The following is a 23673-nucleotide window of genomic DNA, read 5'->3' on the forward strand; positions in this document are numbered from 1 at the left end:
TCATTGGAGTCTTGGTTTCTTTTAAAATTATCTCCTTTTTTGCTTATGTATATAGACAATGTTTTCTTTCCATTCTTCTCACAGTTATTGTGAATTATATGAATTCTCAGTATGACAGCAAGAGTGTATTTTATAAATGTCTCGGGAAGCTTTCTGTAGTAGTGATCATTTTTCACTTTTGTTGTTGCTGGGGTTTGAACCCAGGACCTCATACATACAAATCATGTTCTCAACCACTGAACTACACCCCGACCTTGCACATGATTTAAATACTGCTAATTAAAGCAATTATACTTTTGCACAAATATGCTTCTGCATAAATATTTCAGAGTCTTGAAAGAAGGAAATCAGAATCATTGGGTTTTTTTCCCCCCATTCTACAGATAGGTTAGGTTATTTTAAGCGACAGGCCTAAATGAAGATGAGATTTAGAAAAACTGAAGATAATTGGAAGTAAAAATTTTAAAACCAACTAAAAAAGAAAGAACCAAGTTATAGCTAAAGGCTAAAAATATAAAATATCAAATCCATAGATAAGAGCCAAATAATGACCACTAGGTTTAGGCAGTGGGGTAGAGAAAAAAGAAAAAGGAGGCAGTGCTGATAATGATCTAGAAGACCAGAAATGGAAATAATTTTTGAGAATAAACCAAAAAATGGTACCTAAACATAGTGAATGAAATATCATAAGTGTATCCACTATATGGGGAGAACCTCAAAATCATGAAGTCTTCAATATATTCTCAAAGAGCAGCTGCTTGTTTATTGAAGTTTTTGTTTTTAAATAGACTGAATGGATCACGTTATTTACATGTGTGTTTGTGTGTCACCCTCCATTCCATGTCCAACCTGGTACTCATGTGCATGATTGCTTTTACAGCCTAAGACTGTGGTATATGTTTTTTTTTTTTTTTTAACGACTTTAATTCAGGTGCAAATATAGCTCAAGGTAATTTTTATCTAATAAAATATAACTGATTTTTTTTAACTATGCAATTTTAAAATGCCTAATTTAAGTAAATCTAGAAAATAGAATTTAAAAAAAAAAAAAAGACCCTCTCCAGAGAAGTACCTCAGGTTTTATCACTCCTCAGAAAAGCTTCACCAGGAAAGATCTACTCCATTACCTGCATCTCTAAGAATTTGCCTAATCATCAGGTCTAAATATGCCTGTTCCATTTGATATCATGGGTGTTATCATCAAGGAGACATAGTTTTATATTATAATTAATTATTCAAATTTTTAAATTTGTTCTTTTTAGATATATATGACAGTAGAGTGTATTTTGACACATTATACACACATGGAGTATAACTTACTCTAATTAGGATCATTCTTGTGGTTGGACGTGATGTGGAGTTTCACTGGTGGTATATTCACATGTGAACATAGGAAAGTGCTGTCCAATTCATTCTGCTGTCTTTCCTATTCCCGTCCCCCCATTTCTTCCCTTCATTCCCCTTTGTCTAATCCAATGAACTTCTATTCTATTCCCTCATCCCTTGTTGTGTGTTAGCATCCACTAAATGGGGAATTAAAGATTTTATATTTTAGCAATATGTTTGTGGTGTTTAATTAAATACTCATAGCCTTTTAAAACAATCTTTGTTACTCCATGTGGTTCTGTTTCTAGGATATTCATTTAATATTTACAAAAACCTTTGGTTTGGGGGGATGGGCTTATTTCACTTAGCATGATAGTCTCCAGAACTGTTCATTTACCAGCAAAAGTCAAGAAGTCATTCTTTTTATGGCTGGGTAATATTCCATTGTGTATATATACCACATTTTCTTTATCCATTCATCTGTTCATGGGTATCTAGGTTGGTTCCATAGCTTAGCTATTGTGAATTGAGCTGCTATAAACATTGGTGTGGCTGCATCACTGTAGTATGCTGATTTTAAGTCCTTTGGGTATATAACTAGAAGTGGGATAACTGGGTCAAATAGTGGGTCCCTTCCAAGTTTTCTGAGGAATCTTCATGCTGCTTTCCAGAGTGGGTGCATCAATTTGCAGTCCCACCAGCGATGTTTGAGTATACCCTTTTCCCCACATCCTTACCAGCATTTATTGCTGCTTGTATTCTTGATTCTGACTGGAGTGACATGGAATCTCAGTGTAATTTTAGTTTGCATTTCTCTAATTTCTAGAGTTATTGAATATTTTTCCATATATTTGTTGACCAGTCGTATTTCTTCTGTAAAGTACCTATTCAATAACCCATTTATTGATTGGGTTATTTGTTTTTTGGGTGGTTTTTTTTTTTTTTTTTTTTTTTTGAGTTCTCTGTGTATCCTGAAAGTTAGTGCTCTATCCAAGGTGTAGGTAGCAAAAATTTTCTTTCATTCTGTAGGCTCTCCTTTCATATTCTTGACCGTTTCCTTTGCTATGAAGAGGCTTTTTAGTTTGATACCTTCTCATTTATTGATTCTTGATTTTGCTTCTTGTGCTTTAGGAGTCTTGTTGAGGAAGTCAGTTCCTAAGCTGACATGATGGAGTGTTAGGCCTACAATTTCTACTAGTGGGTTCAGGGTCTTTGATATAATACCTAGGTCCTTGATTCACTTTGAGTTGAGTTTTGTGCAGGGTGAGAGATAGGGATTAAATTCCTTTTTGCTACATATGGATTTCCAGTTTTCCCAGCACCATTTGTTGAAGAAGATATCTTTTCTTCAATGTATGTTAATGGTAAATTAATCTGCTTTTCAAAGTTAAAAACTCTCTTTTTGAAGTTTAATACTCTCTCCTCAAAGTGAGATAGATTTGCAGACTCTGTAAGCCAATAACATGGCTACGCTTCCTGGCTTCCACATACTTCCAGCTGCTGAAAGGAGTAGCTCATGGGAGAAACCTCTCCATGTTGAAAGATGCTGTTTTTCATTTCCTGAAGGTCCACTCTGAGTACTTGAGTACTGAAGATGATACCTTAAGCAGGTACAATAGGGACACTTCGCTACCTAGACTTTGAACTGTAGGAGAGGAAGCATGTGGACTGTCAACCATGAGCTGACAACCTAAATTTCCAGGCAGAAAGGCTTAGCTGACTTACTCTCAACATGAAATTTTCTTTGTAAACTAAAATGCCACCGAATTGAACAGCTAGTTTATATTTATGAGCATTTTATCTTTGTAGCATTTCATTCTGAATCTAGTGTTTGTATATTTATTTATTTTAAAAATTATTCTTAATTTTTAAAAATTTTAACTAATATACAAAAACAAAAGTCATATGTATTAACAAGGTATTGTGGAATGTTTGATAGATGTATGTATTGCATAATGTTTAAATCAGGCTAACATATTTATCTCCTCAAACATTTATCATTTCTTTGTGGTAAAAATTTCCAGAATCCTTTCTCCTAGATTTTTGAAATGTATAGTACAGTATTGTTATCTGTAGTCATCATACTATGCAATAGTACCTAAGAATGTCTTGCTCCTATATAGCTGTATCATAGTACCCACTGATCACCTTTCCCCCTCTTAACCTGAAACCCCACACATACTGTCCCCAGCCTCTCTTTAACTACCATTGTGCTCTCTACTTTTATGAAAACAACTTTTTTAGATTCCACATGAGTGAGAATTGTCTCTTTTGTGTCTAAATTATTTCACTTGGCATAATGATCTCTGGTTCATTCATATTGTCGTAAATAACAGGATTTCATTCATTTTTATAGCCAAATAGTATTTCATTGTGTATATGCTTCACATTTTCTTTATCTAGTCATCGGTTGGAAAACACTTAGGTTGTTTCTACTCCTTGGCGATGATGCTGCAATGAACATGGGAGTACAGATGTCTTCTGTACATACCAATTTCAGGTTTAGATAGATACACAGTAGTGAAATTGGTGGATTACATAATAGTTCTGTTTTTAATTTTTTTTTAGGTACTTCCATTACTGTTTTCCATAATGGCTGTACTACTTTAATATACTTTCAAAAAGAATATATGATTTCAAATATCCATAAATTGGAACATATACATCAGATTTCTAATAATTTGAAATTTAGAACATTAAAATAACAACCAGTCATTTCCTTGGAAACTATGTTCCAGGATAAGCCACATATACTTAAATACCTGCTTTTAGTGAGGTATCAGTCTCTCTTCTGTGACTTCTGAAGTAATTTTATACCAAATTACAACATAATCAATTTTAGTATACAACTCCTTATACAAGGAATTGTGAGTTCTTTCACTTTGGGAAGAGTTCTGCACTGTGGTAGCTTCAGAGGAAGGGATTAAAGGCAGGATGGCATAAACATCAGCTGTCTGCCACTCACCTCTGGACTCTGCATTCACAATTGCCGTGGAGACCCTTATAACCCAGTGCTCCCTCTCAGCCGATTGTAACAGTATTATCTTTGGCATTATTTCAGTTGAAATAATGTGTCCTTAATAATTCCGTGTTCTCAATAATTCAGAATCCTACCAGAAGACCAGAGAAGGTAACATGCCTAGAAATTTTTATTAATTTTCTCCAAGTTAAGCTATTAATTAGATTAAATGGAAGAATCAGAACTAATATATTGACCATCATAGTACCTACCTCTAATTTTTTTCTCCAAAATACCTTTGTAATTGTCCCCATCCCATATACCTCATTTTATGTACACACATTCGAGTAAACCATTAAAGAAGCTAACTTTACTTTTTGCTTCTTATTTACTTTTCTTAATTCTAGAAATCATTTCATAGTTTATGGTTCGTAATAGTTATTTTAGATACAGGGATGTAGCTCAATGGAAGAATGCTTGCCTAGCATGTGGGAACCCCTGAGTTTGATCCCCAACACCAAAAAGTATAAATAAATAAATCACTAGTTACTTTAGGTGCTCATGTGATCTAGAATGTTCTAAGTGACTTTTACACTTGCCATCTTATATTATCCTTTTGCTTATAGTAGTCAATAAAATGTAAGGTTTTATTATACAGTGATGAAAAACTTTGATCCTGAAATCAAATGGCCAGGGTTCAGATCTGCCACTTATAGCTCAGTTTCTGTATCTGTAAAACAAGGATAATAATAGAAATACTTGATGATAGACTTTCAGAAGTATTATGAACTTGGCATGTAGTGGCTCTTAATAATAGTGGAAGTAACAGTAGGCTGCATTATATTTTCTAAAAGATAGGAGTTAAGAATACAGAACAAAATCTATTCTATCCAACCACACAGATATGTGCATGCCTACACACACACACACACACACACACACACACACACACACAGGTCATTCTGCCTCACTTTGTAATCTCAGAAAAAAGCTAAATATTTTAATAATGTGGCTTTGTGTTTTTTTTTTTTTTAATGGACAGAATGCCTTTATTTTACTTGTTTAGTTTTATATGGTGCTAAGGATCGAACCCAGTGCTTCATACATGCCAGGCAAGTGCTCTGCCACTAAGCTACAGCCCCAACCCCTACTAATGTGACTTTTTTTTTTTTTTTTTTACAAATTGTTCATACCATTAAAATTTAAATACCATATAAAGATTATGTTCTGAGAATAAATGTTCATTTTTTTTGGATTAATAATGGTTGAAGAACATGAGTTTTTTTTTTAATCATTGAACATCATAAAAAACAATAAAGTCCTAGTAACTGAGTGTACATAATTACTACTCATTTTTTTTTTTTGTATACTAGCTGGATTTTGCATACCACTTGTATGAAATGGAAATGTAAAGACCAAACCAGGATGCACTTGAATTTATATCAGTTTCATTAGGTACAAGTTTATATATTTATATAAGCTATCAGAAAAAAAAAAAACAAGTTGTCAAGAGGTTGATGAATATATCAAAGTTTATAATTTTTAAAATAAATTAATAGCCATATTTTCTCAGTATAGTTGACATTTCTTCATTTTACTGATTATCAAAGAAGTGCTAAGCTTGGCTCTGTGGCATGAGCCTGTTATCCCAGTGACTCAAGAGGCTTAATCTGGAAGATTGCAAGTTCCAGGTCAGCCTAGGCAATTTAGTGAGACCCTGCCTCAAAAAAAAAAAAAAAAAAAAAAAAAACAAAAACAAACAACCATTAAGAAAGGACTGGAGATGTACTAATAGAGTGTCCCTTGGTTCAATCCCTAGTACCACAAAGCAGGGGGTGTGATTATGTTAGAAAATTAATAAAATAAAAAGTAAAAAATAAAGCTTACATCCTAGTGTCAATTTATTATTGCCTTTTCATCTTGTCTTTTTTTGTATTATACTTATTAATAATTTAAGCAAAACTGAGACTCTGATTTTTTTATACTTTATGTATGGTATGTTATATCTAGCCTTTCTTAGGCTATACAAGCTTCATAGCCTTATACATCTGAATGTACCTTAATTCTTACTTCACTTAACCATTACCATTTTATTGGTTATTTAAATTAACTAATAAGATATATTTTGTATGTAAATCTTATCTGATGGTTTCCTTAGAATAGTTAACTAGAAGTGAAGTTCTAGGATCAAAGGATGGTTTAAATTTCCTAATAATCTTGTCAAAATAATTTCTAAAAATCTTAAACCAATTTATAATCATATAAGCAATGTGTGAGGGTATAATCTCTAATCATCATTGAATATTAATTTTGTCATTCTAATAGGCAAAAATAAAATAGCAATTAGAGCAACTAATATTTATTAAGCACTTTCATATCATGCACTGTACTAACTTGCTTCTCACCACAGTCTTAAGTGGAGACTACTCTTCTCATTTTATGAATGAAGAAACTACCAGATTTTCACTAGCTTTCCCAAGTTTACATTCAGTAGTTTGATAATGTATTTTATTTGTATTTGATAACTGATGATACTAAACATTTTTATGTACTTGTTGCTTATTTGTATTTCTATAAATTTTGATCAGATCTTTGATCAGAACTTTTTCTATAGGGCATTAGTAGATTCATTTGTATCAATCTAATTTATGCAAATATTTATAATTTTTAAAAAATGAACAGTAAAACCTTACGTTAGGTTTGTTGAAGATATGTTTTCCAGTTTTTCATTTATCCTTTAATTTTTTTCTAATATAACATTCTTTTCAGTATACAGGATTTTACAAAGGATTGGTAGATCTACCATTTTTCTCTACAGTTTTTCCATTGTCCTGTGATTTTAAAAAATCATTTTACAGCTTGAAATTAAATATGCATATGTTTGCTCAGTTTTTTAATTTTATTTTTGCAATTTTATTTATTTATATATTTATTTTTTGCATACCTGCAATTTTACTACTTTCTTTCACTGTTTTTTTTCTTTTTAGTGCTAAGGATTGACCCAGGGCCTATGCGCACACTGAGCAGGTGTTCTACCACTGAGCCAACAATCCCAACCCTTCCTCTACCTTTTGTATATAACATGTGAGAACTTATATGAGTAGTAAACATGAAAAAATTCCACTTAGTTAAGTTAACAATCCTATTCTATTTGTTAGTATTGCTTTATTATAATCTACTGTTATTATATTAGTGTATGTCAGTTCTTTCTGTTTTCTTTTTCAAAAATATTGGTAATATTTTGGTAATATTTTATATATGTAGTATATAAACATATGAAGACAAAAATGTTAAGAAAGGTATTAGGGTCCCTAAAAAAGTATGGCAAAAGGTTTGAATGGATTATCCTATCATAAAATTCACATTAATAACTGTTTAGAAAGGTTTTTTTTCTTAGCCTAAAGATTTTTGTTAATGGGTTTTTCTTTTTTTTAATTTTTATTTATTTTTTAGTCATACATGACAGTAGAATGCATTTTGATATATAATACATACATGGAATGTACATACATAAATCATATTGTCTATTCTATTCTGCTGCCCTTCCTATCCTCCCTACTCCTCCCCTCCTCTCCCATCCTTTCTCTCTATCCAATCTAATGTGACACACTTTTTTTTTCTTTTTCTCATTACAACATCATATATGTATTCTGTATAACAATGAGGTTCTCCTCCCATCTTCTGTGCAACTTCCCTTCTCCCTCTTTTTCCCTCCCACCTCTCTTCCCTATTTAGTGGTAGTCTTCTTCTCATGCTCTTCCTCCCTATCCCATTTTGAGTCACCCCCCTTATATCAGAGAAGACATGCGGCATTTGTTCTTTAGGGATTGGCTAACTTCACTTAACATAATCTGCTCTAATGCCATCCATTTGCCTGAAAATGCCATGATTTTATTATCTTTTAGTGCTGAGTAATATTCCATTGTGTATAAATGCCACTTTTTTAAATCCATTCATCTATTGAAGGGCATCTAGGTTGGTTCCACATTCTAGCTATTGTGAATTGTGCTGCTATAAACATTGATGTGGCTGTGTCCCTGTAGTATGCTTTTTTGGGTATAGTCCGAGAAGGGGAATAGCTGGGTCAAATGGTGGTTCCATTCCTAGCTTTCCAAGGAATCTCCATACTGCTTTCCAAATTGGATTCATCAATTTGCAGTCCCACCAGCAATGTATGAGTGCACCTTTCCCCCCCCCCCGCATCCTTGCCAGCACTTATTGTTGTTTGACTTCATAATGGCTGCCATTCTTATTGGAGTGAGATGGTATCTTAGAGTAGTTTTAATTTGCATTTCTCTGATTGCTAGAGATGGTGAGCATTTTTTCATGTATTTGTTGATTGATTGTATATCCTCTTCTGAGAAGTTTCTGTTCAAGTCCTTGGCCCATTTGTTGATTGGGTTATTTGCTTTTTTGTTGTTTAACTTTTTGAGTTCTTTGTATACTGTAGAGATTAGAGCTCTATCTGATGTTTGAGGGGTAAAAATTTGTTCCCAGGATGTAGGCTCCCTATTCACCTCACATATTATTTCTCTTCCTGAGAAAAAACTTTTTAGTTTGAATTCGTCCCATTTGTTGATTCTTGGTTTTAACTCTTGTGCTACAGGTGTCTTATTAAGAAATTTGGGGCCTGCCCCCACGTGATGAAGATTAGGACCAACTTTATCTTTTATTAGACGTAGAGTCTCTGGTCTGATTCCTAGCTCCTTGATCCATTTGGAGTTGACTTTTGTGCATGGTGAGAGAAAGGGATTCAATTTCATTTTATTGCATATGGATTTCCAGTTCTCCCAGCACCATTTGTTGAAGATGCTATCCTTTCTCCATTACATGGTTTTAGCACCTTTGTCTAATATAAGGTAGTTGTAATTTTGTGGATTTGTCTCTGTGTCCTCTATTTTGTACCATTGGTCTTCCAGCCTGTTTTGGTGCCAGTACCATGCTGGTTTTGTTACTATTGCTCTATAGTATGGTTTAAAATCTGGAATCGTGATACTACCAATTTCACTCTTCCTGCTTAGAATTACTTTAGCTATTCTGGGTCTCTTGTTTTTCCAGATGAATTTCATGATTGCTTTTTCTATTTCTGCAAGGAATGTCATTGGGATTTTGATGGGAATTGCACTGAATCTGTAAAGTGCTTTTGGTAATATGGCCATCTTAATAATATTAATTCTACCAATCCATGAGCAAGGTAAATCCTTCCATCTTCTAAGGTCTTCTTCTATTTCTTTCTTCAGGGTTCTGTAGTTTTCATTGTATAGCTCTTTCACCTCTTTTGTTGAGTTGATTCCCAGGTTTTTTTTTTTTTTTTTTTTTTTGAGGATATTGTGAATGGAGTAGTTGTCCTCATTTCCATTTCAGAGAATTTGTCACTGATATACAGGAATGCCTTTGATTTATTGGTATTGATTTTATATCCTGCCACTTTGCTGAATTCATTTACTACTTCTAGAAGTTTCTTGGTTGAATTTTTTGGGTCTGCTAGGTATAGGATCATGTCATCGGCAAATAGTGCTAATTTAAGTTCTTCTTTTCGTATATTTATGCCTTTAATTTCTTTCGTCTGTCTAATTGTGGCTAGTTGAATAGAAGTGGTGAGAGAGGGCATCCCTGTCTTGTTCCAGATTTTAAAGGGAATGCCTTCAATTTTTCTCCATTTACAATGATGCTGGCCTGAGGCTTAGCGTATATAGCTTTTACCATTTTGAGGTAATTTCCTGTTATCCCTAATTTTTCTAGAGTTTTGAACATAAAGGGATGCTGTATTTTGTCGAATGCTTTTTCAGCATCTATCAAGATGATCATATGGTTCTCATCTTTAAGTCTATTGATGTGGTTAATTACATTTATTGATTTCCGTATATTGAACCAGCCTTGCATCCCAGGGATGAATCCCACTTGGTCATGGTGCACGATCTTTTTGATATGTTTTTGTATCTGATTTGTCAGAATTTTATTGAGGATTTTTGCATCTAAATTCATTAGGGACTGTAGTTTTGGTCTGTAGTTTTCTTTCTTTGAGGTGTCTTTATCTGGTTTGGGAATCAGGGTGATATTGGCCTCATAAAATGAATTTGGAAGTACTCCCTCTTTTTCTATCTCCTGAAATAGATTGCAGAGTATTGGTATTAGTTCTTCTTTAAAGTTCTTATGAAACTCTGCTGTATATCTGTCAGGTTCTGGGCTTTTCTTGGTTGGTAGTTTTTTGATGGCTTCTTCTATTTCCTCACTTGATATTGGTCTGTTTAGGTTGTTTATATCATCCTGACTCAATCTGGGAAGCTCATAAGCCTTAAGGAATTTATTGATGCCTTCACTATCCTCTATTTTATTAGAGTATAGTGTTTCAAAATAATTTTTAATTATCTTCTGTATTTCTGAATTGTCTGTTGTGATGTCTTTTTCATCCCGTAAGCTAGTAATTTGGGTTCTCTCTCTTCTTCTCTTTGTTAGCGCGGCTAGTGGTCTATCAATCTTATTTATTTTTTAAAAAAACCAACTTTTAGTTTTGTCAATTTTTCGATTGTTTCTTTTGTTTCGATTTCATTGATTTCAGCTTTGATTTTAATTATTTCTTGCCTTCTACTGTATTTGCTGCTGATTTGTTCTTCTTTTTCTAAGGCTTCGAGGTGTAGTGTGAGGTCATTTATTTGTTGGCTTTTCCTTCTTTTAAGGAATGAACTCCATGAAATGAATTTTCCTCTTAGTACTGCTTTCATAGTGTCCCAGAGATTTCGATATGTTGTGTCTGAGTTTTCATTTACCTTTAAGAATTTTTTAATTTCCTCTTTGATGTCTTCTGTAACCCTTTGTTCATTCAGTAGCATATTGTTTATTCTCCATGTGATGTAGGATTTTTTCTTTCTTATTTTATTATTGATTTCCAATTTCATTCCATTATGATCAGATAAAATGCATGGTAGTATCTCTACTCCTTTGTAATTGCTAAGATTTGCCCTTTGACATAATATATGGTCTATTTTTGAGAAGGATCCATGTGCTGCTGAGAAGAAAGTGTATCCGCTTAATGTTGGGTGGTATATTCTGTATATATCAATTAAGTCTAAGTTATTAATTATATTATTGAGCTCTATGGTTTCTTTATTCAACTTTTGTTTGGAAGATCTGTCCAGTGGTGAGAGAGGTGTGTTAAAATCTCCCATGATTATTGTGTTGTGGTCTATTTGACTCTTGAACTTGAGAAGAGTTTGTTTGATGAACCTAGCTGCACCATTGTTTAGGGCGTATATATTAACGATCGTTTTTTTCTTAGCCTAAAGATTTTTGTTAATGGTTTTTCTTTTTAAATATTCTTAGAGTTCATTTGTACACATTCAGAAGTAAAAAGCATTTTAAATTTTGTGATTAATCATTTGTTGTTTTTCTCTCAAAGGAAACATTCTGAATAATAACAGAGTGTACTCCCTTGTCTGTGGAATACAAGGCCATCCCACCCACGTTTTACCTAGATTCTCACTATTTACAAACAGTGGGTGGTGCCCATGGTTATGTACTCTGGAACTCAAGCCCAGCTCTCAATGGGAAATGCTGTAAATGGCTGATATAAAGTCAGGTCTATAATTGTGAAAGCCAAAAGAAAGAAAGCTGTGTTTGCTGAGTGTGATGACATAATCTCATGTGTACTGCCTAAATCTATTTTAGTTTCTCCTGATAATCAATGGAAAATATGATAAACCCATGAGCTTGTTTATTGTCAGGCAAGTTTTTTTTGGCTCTTTTTAGTTATACATGATAGTAGAATCCATTTTGCCATAATTATACAAACATGGAATATATCCTGTTCTAATTAGAATCCCAGTCTTGTGGATATATACAATGGTGAGATTTCACTGTGGTGTATCCATATATGTACATAGGAAAGTTCTGTCAGATTTATTCTACTGTTTTCCCTTTTCCCATCCCCTCTCCCCTTCATTCCCCTTTGTCTAATCCACTGAACTTCTGCACCTCACCCTTATTGTGGGTTAGCTTCCACATATCAGAGAAAATATTTGACCTTTGGTTTTTTTAGGATTGGCTTATTTCACTTAGCATGATAGTTTCCAGATCTATCCATTTACTGGCAATGACATAAAGTCTTTCTTCTTTATAGTTGAGTAGTACTCCATTGTGTATATATGCCCATATATATGCCCATTTTCTTTATTTATCTATTAAAAGGCACTTAGGTTGGCTCATAGCTTAGCTATTGTGAATTGTGTTGTTATGAACATTGAAGTGACTGCATCACTATAGTTTGCTGTTTTAAATCCTTTGGCTAATCTACTGAGGAGTGGGATAACTGGGTCAAATGGTGGTTCCATTCCAAGTGGTCTGAGGAATCTCCATACTGCTTTCCAGAGTAGTTGCATCAATTTACAGTCCCACCAATAATGTATCAGGTAGCTTTCTATTGAGCTAGAATAGTGAGGCGATAAAATTGCTCTATTAATCATAGTTATTAACCTAAATAACCTTAAGTACTTCCCCTAGAAGGGATTCTCCATTATCCACTCAACTGTCTTAAATTCTAAGACAGAATCATAGTATTTTAAAGCTGTTTAGTGGGCTGGGTATGGAGATACATAGCTGTAATTCCAGTTATTTGGAGGCTGAGACAGGAGGATTGGAAGTTCAAGGCCAACTGCTGCAACTTTATGAGACCCTATCTCAAAATAAAAAATGGAAAGGGACTAGGGGTAGTTTAGTGTAGAGCATCTCTGGATTCAATCCCTAGTGCTAAAATAAGCTGTCTAGGAGGGACCAGTTAGAATTGGCCTCAGAGAAGCTTTGCAGTGCACCAACCCAAAGACATCTTTCTTGCAAGAGTGTGACAGGACTACCTCTAGACTCCAGCCTCCTGATGATTCTCCATTTACTGCACTTTCACTTCAGTCACTTACTTTGGAGTATATAGATTTATTCAGGGGTTCTAGGGATGTTCTCACATCATTAATTTTCCAGGGATGTTCATAATAGACCAGGAGAGATAAAAAAAAAAAAACATGAAATTTTCTGTAAGAATTCCCCACATTTAACTTTCAAAGACAACAGTTACATGGCACATGGCTTTGAGTATTTTGATCTAGTTTCACTTGATGAATACAACACATTATGTTTGTCCACATTCTGTGTTCAAACTAGAAAATTTAATATCACAAAATACTACAATAATGTAAATACCAAGTAGAAATTGTGTAGAATTCTTAAATATTTGTATTTTTACTAGAAGTAAAATTCTTTTCATTAAATCTTCTGAGAGTACTTACTAAACCTATCATTCTAGTTTGGAGCCAAGTACATTTTTATAACTATAGGCCACTTATTCTCAGAAAAAAATTAACATGTAGCTTATTTATCATATGAAAATAGCCTAAAATGGAGTGTTCTAGGAAAGCATGAAACTTATAATTGTTTTTAATTGCAAAATAGGGTGGGGTGTATATTTTGAGTTATAGAATATATTAGGCCAGTTTATAAGCAACTATAATTTCTTTAGGTCAAAAACAATTGAATATCAGAAATTTTATATGGTCCAGTTAGTACAATATTAAGTTTGGGATTATTCAGAGAGATCATGTTGGAAATGGTGGGAATAAAGAAGTGGAAGAGTTAGGAAGACAAAAATCTAAATCACCCAAGGATCTTTCTCTGACAAATATTTGCTATAAGTTTCAGAGTCAAATTTATTTGCTTTGCTTATTGAATCCAAACTTGGAGAAATTTGTTACTAATACTTTTTTTCTGCTTTAATAATGTAACATGATGATTTTGTATGGATAAACGGAGTTAGTGTAATCATATTATGTTGTAAAGCTTTTTAACTTGTTTTCATCAGCACAAAAATGGAGGAGAAGGGAAGAGAGCCCCTACCTCCTACCTTCTTTTGGGGAACTGAACCCAAGGTGCATTACCACTGAGCTACAGAGCTACATTCCCAACTTTTTTTTACTAGATACTTTTTTCTAAGAGTTATTAGAATTACAGACATGTGCCACCATGCCAAGTGCTCTTACCTCTTTTGATCTCTGAGCAGCAAAGTCTTAACTTAGGACAGCCAATGAATTTTTTGAATGGAATTATCTAGGTCTATATTTTAAAATCCTGTTATTATTAACCACTATTTTTTCTCTGCAGTATACACTGACTATAGAGGCAGGCATATTTTGTTTATTCCTGCCTTTACTTTTTTATTAGTAGAAAGACCTCATATGAAGTTCAGCATAGGGCTTACATCCTAAGGTGATGCACTCTTGCACAATTTTGTGTAGGATATATCAGCTGCTTTAAATATAAAAAAAAACCAACTCAAATTCCAAGATATAACTTCCTAATCAATAAAATGTTTATACAAGTTCAAGTAAAACTATAGATGACAGATCTATGGGCATTCATACCAAACATATGAAACCCTAGAAGCATACCAAAGAATTTTAGAATTTCCAGAAAAGTAATTTGTAAAAAAGAAAATCAGTCTTCTCCAATGGGGGGTGTATGGCTAAAATAACAACAAAGGCTAGTAGCCCAAATCTGCCCTAGATGTTCCACGTTTGCCTCTTTCAGTCTTTTTAAATTGGAAGTAGTTCAAAAAATTAATGAGTTGTCCTGTAAAGAACTAGAACTCTGTTCTAGGGAAAGGAGGAAGATTTTGGACATGAGAAAGAGAGGTTATTGACACCAAAGAGAAACTTTTTGAACAGAATATTCTGTAAGGACTAAATCTTGAGGTTTAAGTATGTTGTTATAGTTTCTGGAGATAGAATGGAAAAATGTTTTGAACATCTCCCAAAAGGAAAATATCTCTCTTTAAAAAAGAAAAAACAAAATCACAAAATTTCTTTAACTCATAACTTTATGAAAGCACCAAAAGAATTTGTTGGGAGAAACTAAACTGAGTTGAAATATTTCTACATTTAAATATCATGCTCTAAAAATAACAAAAATCTATAAATAAGCAGGAAGATTGTAAATATTCAGTTTAGACTTACAACTCATTCAGTATATCAAACTGCTGTTGACTTAGCAAAAATACTATTTAAAATTTTAATTAGTATTTTATATCCAAATTATATGAGTATTAGGTAACATATCAGTTTTATTGAAGTAGATCCTTTACTTACTATTGCCACACCCACCTAGTAGTCATAAGCAAGTTGTTTAAGTGAAACATTTTATACTGTTTTATTAATAGTGTGACAAATACCTATGATGAGAGCCTGCTAAATTGGTGGTGATTTATTTTTTGGGTAATTTGTTAAGCAGTGTTTCACCTTTTAGTTAACAAACATAATCATTGAACTATCATTTAATTTACTGATATACTTGCAAAGTTAACTCCACAACATAATGAGTAAATTGTTATAAATGGGAATTTGTACCTTCCAAAAATGAAATTGATACCTTGCTCTTTTTGTGCTTAACATATATTTAAGGTTATACATAAGGTAGGAAAAATATGTGCAAGAAATAAATAAAAAAAGAGTATGGCTTGTTTTCCTGACTGGTGTTTTAATTATGATTTGATTTAAACCAAATCCCCTAGCCTGTATATGCACAGACCAAATATTCCACTCCCACATGCTGCCTTTGCATGACCCTAAGCTGTGAGGAGAGAAAATTCATAGCCCATATGTCAGTCAGATGTGAAGTTTTGCTCTGGCACCTGGATAGGCGCTCCTACCTGATTAGAGTGCACTTGTGATTCTGGGCATATGCCCAATGTATGGAGTATGTGTCTATATCTGGAAATATTTTGACCGATTAGTTGGCAGAAGTCATGAGGACAGAGCCTAATGTCAGGCTCTGAATTTTCCCAGGTGCATTCAAGGTGATACTTGGGAACCAGACCCCTAGTGAAATACCAGGGAGGGAGTTTTTGATTTCACTGTCTGGCCGTGGATGTCCACAGCGTGGTGTACAGCTTCCTGTCTATTCCAATTCAAACAGTTGTGCAGATTTTACAGTTTCCAGTAGAGAAGTAGGAGACTATATTTCTGGATCATATTTTATTCTACATTCCTGTTATAACCCAAAATACCCATTCCCATATTCCAGACTAATTAAGTAAGACCCTAATATGTATAAGTTCTAGTTGACAAAATCCCTCATCCAAGCAGGCTTACAGTGGAGGGGGGACAGGAGAGAGGAGGGGAGAAGAGAAGATGAAAAAAGCAAAGAAAAAGAAAGGTAGGCCTCTATGCTGAGTCTTTCTCTGAAGCCACTGTCCAAAGAAGATAGCACGAGTGGTTGCTTCTAACGTGGGTGAACTAACTTCAATTTAGTTTTTGATGGCAAACAATAATCTGTCATCCATACAGGTGATTCACATATAGCCAAAAAATAAAACAATAATGAAGCAAAGCAGGACAATATACAGCTATGAGTCAATCTGTCACCTGCTGCTTCTAGAAAATCAATTCAAAGCATATGCCTTCCTGACTGAATGAAAGTGCATTTCACATACCACAAGAAGCCCTTGATTTCTGCGTATAAACACTTTATTTGGTGGAATCCATATTCATACAACTGAACTACACACAATTAAAAAGTGAAAGAACCAGTGTTAACATACCCACATGTCCTAAGATTAAGCTTTTATTTTAAAAATTTATTTTTAAACAAGGAGCTAATTTGGTGGGAAGTTGGAGGGGGGGATTGTTTGTTTGTTTGTTTGTTTGTTTAAGCAAGGGGCTAATATGAATAGCTCTGTATGAGAGAGTTAACTCAGATGGTAAGGTAGAGTAGAGATTGACCTAAGTTGATGCGGTAGACTGACAAACCAGCGATGTGGCCACTGCAGTACCACAGGCAGGAGACCATCTTTGGCACTGACAGTGAGGATGGAGAAAACCAAATGTATTCAAGAGATGTTTAACTATAGAAGAAGTAAGATTCTTTAATGAGAGGAGAATAAGTGATGACAAGTTTATAATTTGGGACATTGCATAGAACAGACAATTTAAAAAGTTCTCAAGACTAAATATGGTTTTACATTCTTAAAAAGAACTTGCATGAAGTTTTAAGACTTAAGAAGGAAGCTAATTTCAAGGGAATTTCCTGGTTAGTGGATTGGGGTGGGTGGATGGATGGGACTTAATACTTAGATAACCTAAACGTAAATATAAAAAAGACATTCTAACTTTTTTTTGAACTTCTGGGAGTGTTTATATGAGCAGAAATTCCCATGTATCATTATGCTGTGTATTATTATGAAATTTGTTTTGATGAACAAATTTGACTTTTATCTAAGCCATTAATGAATTTGGTCTTATATTCCTGAAAGATAACTGTAATCTAACCAAATTTCAAAATTTTTTTTTCATTAAAGCCATGGCTTTGATAGTTTTGTGGCAGTATAAGTTCCAAAGCATCTTTTTTCTTAATTTTGATTAGCAGCTTTTATCTCTGTATGAGCATATTATCTCTACCACTCCTTCTCCTCCCTGACTCCCAGAAAGAAACTATCAGGAAAGTACTCAGACTCCAGATTTTATAGGACTCATGCAGTGACATGTTAGCATTTTTTCCTGTTTAACAGAAATCCAGTCATGCTGATTGTAGTGATGCTTCTAAATAGAGATTTGCTGTGCAGTTCACTCTAACTCACATAGTCACTCCACCTCAATGAGCACTTCCAGGCTATAAGGAGCCCAGTCTCAATTTTAAACTTTTTGCCCTTCCCTGCTAAGAGTCCCTCCTTCAGATTTATGAAAGAAAACATTTCTTTCTGTGAAAGGTTTTTGTACACCCGCATCTGGAAGTGTTTATTTCAGTGGCATGTAAGCTATCTGTGGATTTAGTTAGCACCAGACCCCCTTTTGTGTACTTCTGCCTTAAAATTTTTATAAATGATCTTATTGAATTTGTGCCAGTGTGCACATGGTTTGGCTGATTGCTGCACATATCCTTTACCTGCCAGTCACCTTTGATTTATGTTCATTCTGCTAAGCTTTTGCCTTCCAAAAATGGTGCCACTGAACTGTCCTCTAAATCATCTTATTGGTTAAATTACTCCAAGATGAGTTGGTATGTTTTTGGTTGCCTACAGACAGAAGAATTTATATTTTTCTGCCTCTACCCTCTTCTAGTAAAGCCACTTATAGGGGAGGATTGGACAAGTTGTGTCATCGATCTCTTTATTCCAAATGAATACCATCTGAAACGCTGTGCCAAATCAAGACTGAAGTGATAAAGTGTTCATTGGCATTCACTTCTGTTGTGAGTCCTTCTTTTCAAATAAGTCTGTGCCTCGAATTCACTCTGATGTGGGGACTTATCCTTTTCAGTTCTCAGAACAGGGGAAATAAAGTCTCTCAAATAAAATAAGTAAACTTTGTCAGAAAGGTAGAGATTTTATAGGCTTTACATAGCTTTACTAGCTTGTGAGTTTTATGAGGTTTCCTGGAGAAAAGCAGGTGGCTTGGCAGTTACCTAAAGTGTTGGCTATTTATGGTAGTGGTTTCAAGGTGTCTCATATTCTAAAGAGGAGTCTCAAAGAGCTAATTCTTAAAGAGTGTCTGAAAAAAATGATAAATCATTCTGAACTAATTTTCTAGATGTTCATTGGTCCCCAAATGTGCTGTTTAATCTGATGTTAGAGGTTACCACTGAATTTGCTAATGAGGATTCCAGTTTGTGTGGATAGAGCTTGACATTATTATATAATTTTTAAGTAGGCTCTAGGTACTCAAATATTTCACTTAAGCAAATTTTATAGAGAACTTCCCTTCTGTTTTATATGATGGTGGAGAGCATTTTCAAATGTTCATGATTATAGTTGAAAGTGGTGTGGAAGCATTTAAAATACTTGAACTCTGTGGATCTCACATCATAGTTCACAAACTATTATAAGCAAAGAATAGAACTTCTAGGCTAGGCTGCTGACTGTGTTCTCATCAAGCCTGGAGGTGTTTATTCCAAAAGATTCTGGAGACTTCATTTATAGTCCTGAAAATGTATATGGAACTCCCTGTGTTCTTCCCAGTTAAAAGCTGTCTCAGGAATGTATCAGTCACGTCTTCATGGTTTAGTCAGTCAGGCTACTGACATACCTTTTCAGAGAAACAGCACATGGAGGACTGCTGCTATTAGAAAGTCAGCAGCAGAGATGTGAGCACTGTATTTCCACTAAGGTGCTACTTTCATTTTAACAATGTCATCTTTAAAGAGAATTTATTTATGTGTACATATAATTTTGTTTTAAAAGACTGTCCTAAACAAACCAAAAATTTCATTAATAACTGTTTCATGTATATCACTACTTAACATTCTTCTGTCTTTGATGGGTTTTCAAGGTCTTTTGAGTCAGTTTGCCTGAACCTCAGTTTTATCATTTATAAAAGTTAGCAATTTTTACTGTTAACAATTTTTATTGTTAAAAATAACACTTAAGCTTTTAGCAGTGTCTGGTGTATAGAACATATTTTTTAAAAATGTGAACAGGGCGTTTTGTTTTTAAATCATGGTCATCCTAATATAATTTAAAAGTATAGATTATAGTGGTAGTTTGTCAGCAGTGACCTTCAAAAATTGTAAAGGGAGGCCCAGCCTGATATCTTGAGTATGAGGTAGAGACCCAGATTCACCTGCTGGTTTTCTTCATGGCCTGCAGAAAATGCGCTAATGTTCCTGTGATTATTTCATGTGTGTAGAATGAGTAACAGTGTGTTCTTGATGCCAGATAACTTCAGGGTCTCTTGAGATCCATGAGTTCTGGACTCCTTTTCTGTCCCACACGTTTGCCCTTGTGTGGGTAGGCAAGCCATGCTGAGAACCATTTTACTTCCGGTGGTGGTGGCATTACTGACCACATATGGGGAGTAAAGCTTAGAGACAGAAAGGGTATGGTAAAAAGATGAAAGCTTTCAGAAATTGTGGGTTCCAAAAAGTGACTGCCAAAAGCTTTTCCAGGAATGAGAGCTTACAGCAGTTGGAAGCTTTAGATTGAAAGGAAAAAATGAAAGATGTAGTGCATTGTGCACTGGCTTTAATTATAAGTTTCCAACTTGAGAGTCAGGGAGGGATCCTTACCTGGAAATGGTTCTACTCCTACTTTCAACAAATTCCTAAATTTCTACTAGTACGGAGTCATTGCCCTCTTTTAAAATACATTTTATATACCTCTGAAAATTTATTGTTTGAAACATCTACGTCAGAGAATCTATAATTCAACAAAGTTGTTTGGTGATAGTACTTTAACTTGGTGACTTAATATAATCTTTACTCCATTCTTTTAGTCTATTTCAGCAGGACTTAAGTAAGACATGAAAAATTTCCCAAAATCTTTTGTTTCCAAAAATTTCCTAAGAATTTAATTGTGAAATCTCTGTTGTTAGTTATTCCAGCATCTAATAGTTATATGCTTTTTTCATACATCAGTTGAAATTTTTTCTTTATTTCTCTTCATTGGAAAGAAAAATATTATAATATTATATGAACAAACCCTCTGAGGTCCTTCCTAAGTTTTATAGCAGTATTTTTCAAATACTTAGTTGAGAAAATTTTGCCACTGACTTCACTTTAATCTCAAGATAGCTCTGAGTACCCATTGTTTTTTTAAAAGCTGGTGTAAGGCATGGTAGGAAGAGTCCAGATCCCCTCTCCTTCCCATTTCCTTGACTTTGAGCTGTTTTGTCTTTTTTAGTCCAGTTGTAATCTTTGACCCACTTTCTCCAAAATGTATTTTATTTCTTAATCTGATCCAAATATAGTTAGGACCTATTCTCAGTTAGACAAAGGGATTACATCTTAATCATGTTAGTACCTCCCTCAGCAAAGGACTTTTTTTTTTCATTTGGAGCTCAACATAAAAGATGGAAGAATGAATGAACAGGTGTACAGAATGATGGTCCAAAGAAAAAACAGCTTTCCAATGACAGAATCTAGTTCTAATCTTGCTGATTAAGTTTTAGCACCAACCCCAAATCTGCTCTGACAGAGTACATGAGGATACATTCCTTTGTACTATTTTTTCCTTTGCTTATAGTCTTGAGAATTCTTCTATTTTCCCGAAGAAAGTAGAATCACAGCATCTCTAAGGAGATTGTGTGTGTGTGTGTGTGTGTGTGTGTGTGTGTGTGTATCATAAAAAGAAAGGTGAATTCTCCAGTGAGGAAACATATCAAGTCCCATCTTAAACCTGAATTTGTCCAGCTCTTCTATTTACTATGTGATTAGAAAGACTTTCTCTGGACTCAGGATAAATCTGATATCCTGATAATTGCAGGCATCAAAAAGAATTATATGTTTGCTTTATTATTACTATCCAGTATTGATCATTGATTCCTCAGGAATCTAAGACAAAATAACACACAAGCTATTTCATGAGTGGTACCTATTTTAAAATGAAATGTTCAGTGACTAGTTATATACCAGACATATTGAAAAACCCTAATCATTCTGGGAAAGGTATGAAGCTCTGCTCCTGGCATCATGCTGGAACCATAATTGGAGCTAACTAATGCCTGTTTGACCTGTATACTTAGAACCTCACTCAACACCCATCAGCAAAGGGCATATACCCAACCTATAAGAAAGAAGTTTGCCAGCAGTTGTAAGACTCTCTAAGGATTATCTTTTAACATCATTGAGGAGACTCTCCTATCATTTTTCAGAGTGGTATTTCAGAAGTTAGGTAATACGTATAAAATATCCAACCTTCGTGGTTATTATGTTATCTAGAACCTGATCCTGTTTGCGTAGTTGTTTTTAATAATAAAATTTTAATCTCTGTATTTAGTTGGTTAGTGGCCAATTATTAAGCTCTGGAAGTACTATCTTGGAACAGAATATTATTCTTTGTAATATACTTGATAAGGCTAACTGAAAACATTTAGTGAGGACTGAAATTTATATTTAATGAACATTTGATATTAAAATCACAACAGTTATAAATAGAAAACTGTACTATAATATGGTAAGGGTACACTGACTGCATCATTACTATCCATTTAGGAAGCTCCTATCCAAAAATGTTCAGCCTCAGAAATAATCACTTAGAAAACAGTATTTGAAGAACTCCAAACAGAAAAATGATTTGGTAATATTAAGACATATCTACTTGTTAGCTGATTATGTGTTCTCATGGACACCAACCTGATTTTTCTGATAAAAGTGCATATGTTAATTTTATGTACCTGTATAGCTTCAGAGACATCTTTTAATGATACATTTTAATATGTCATTAAAATACATTTTAATAGCCATCAGTGAGGGAAAAAGTCTAGGCATCTTGTTTTCAAACTTGTAAGACCTGTTCTGTTCTTGGATAACGACCTCACATGCTGCCATGAAATACATCAGGTTCCCACACAGACGACTTGTCTCTTTTCTTAGCAAGGCACTTTTCTTTTACCCCATTAAGAAACAGATTCTCAACTTGTAATGTTTTTTGCTCTTTGGTAAGTAAAAGAGCTGGACAATATCTGGTTGATGATAGGACTTGACCTCTTTCCTTTTTTTTTTTTTTTAACCTGGTGTGTTCTACATATCTTTTTTTTTTTAATTTTTTATTGTTGGCTGTTCAAAACATTACATAGTTCTTGATATATCATATTTCACACTTTGATTCAAGTGGGTTATGAGCTCCCATTTTTACCTCATATACCGATTGCAGAATCACATCAGTTACACATCCATTGATTTACATATTGCCATACTAGTATCTGTTGTGTTCTGCTGCCTTTCCTATCCTCTACTATCCCCCCTCCCCTCCCCTCCCCTCCCTCTTCTCTCTCTGCCCCCTCTACTGACATTCATTTGTCCCCCTTGTATTATTTTTCCCTTTCCCCTCACTTCCTCTTGTATGTACTTTTGTATAACTCTGAGGGTCTCCTTCCATTTCCATGCAATTTCCCTTCTCTCTCCCTTTCCCTCCCACCTCTCATCCCTGTTTAATGTTAATCTTCTTCTCATGCTCTTCGACCCTACTCTGTTCTTAGTTACTCTCCTTATATCAAAGAAGACATTTGGCATTTGTTTTTTAGGGATTGGCTAGCTTCACTTAGCATAATCTGCTCTAATGCCATCCATTTCCCTGTAAATTCTATGATTTTGTCATTTTTTAATGCAGAGTAATACTCCATTGTGTATAAATGCCACATTTTTTTTATCCATTCATCTATTGAAGGGCATCTAGGTTGGTTCCACAGTCTTGCTATTGTGAATTGTGCTGCTATGAACATCGATGTAGCAGTGTCCCTGTAGCATGCTCTTTTTAGGTCTTTAGGGAATAGACCGAGAAGGGGAATAGCTGGGTCAAATGGTGGCTCCATTCCCAGCTTTCCAAGAAATCTCCATACTGCTTTCCAAATTGGCTGCACCAATTTGCAGTCCCACCAGCAATGTACAAGTGTACCCTTTTCCCCACATCCTCGCCAGCACTTGTT

General features: G+C 34.3%; 1 protein-coding gene across 1 annotated transcript in view; it reads left to right on the plus strand.

Moving 5' to 3' along the window:
- Supt3h (SPT3 homolog, SAGA and STAGA complex component) overlaps positions 1-23673 on the plus strand; it is a 470425-nt gene that overhangs the window by 363188 nt on the left and 83564 nt on the right. The window lies entirely within an intron of this gene.

This window comes from Marmota flaviventris, chromosome 6, assembly GCF_047511675.1.
Source record: "Marmota flaviventris isolate mMarFla1 chromosome 6, mMarFla1.hap1, whole genome shotgun sequence".
Lineage (NCBI taxonomy): Eukaryota > Metazoa > Chordata > Mammalia > Rodentia > Sciuridae > Marmota > Marmota flaviventris.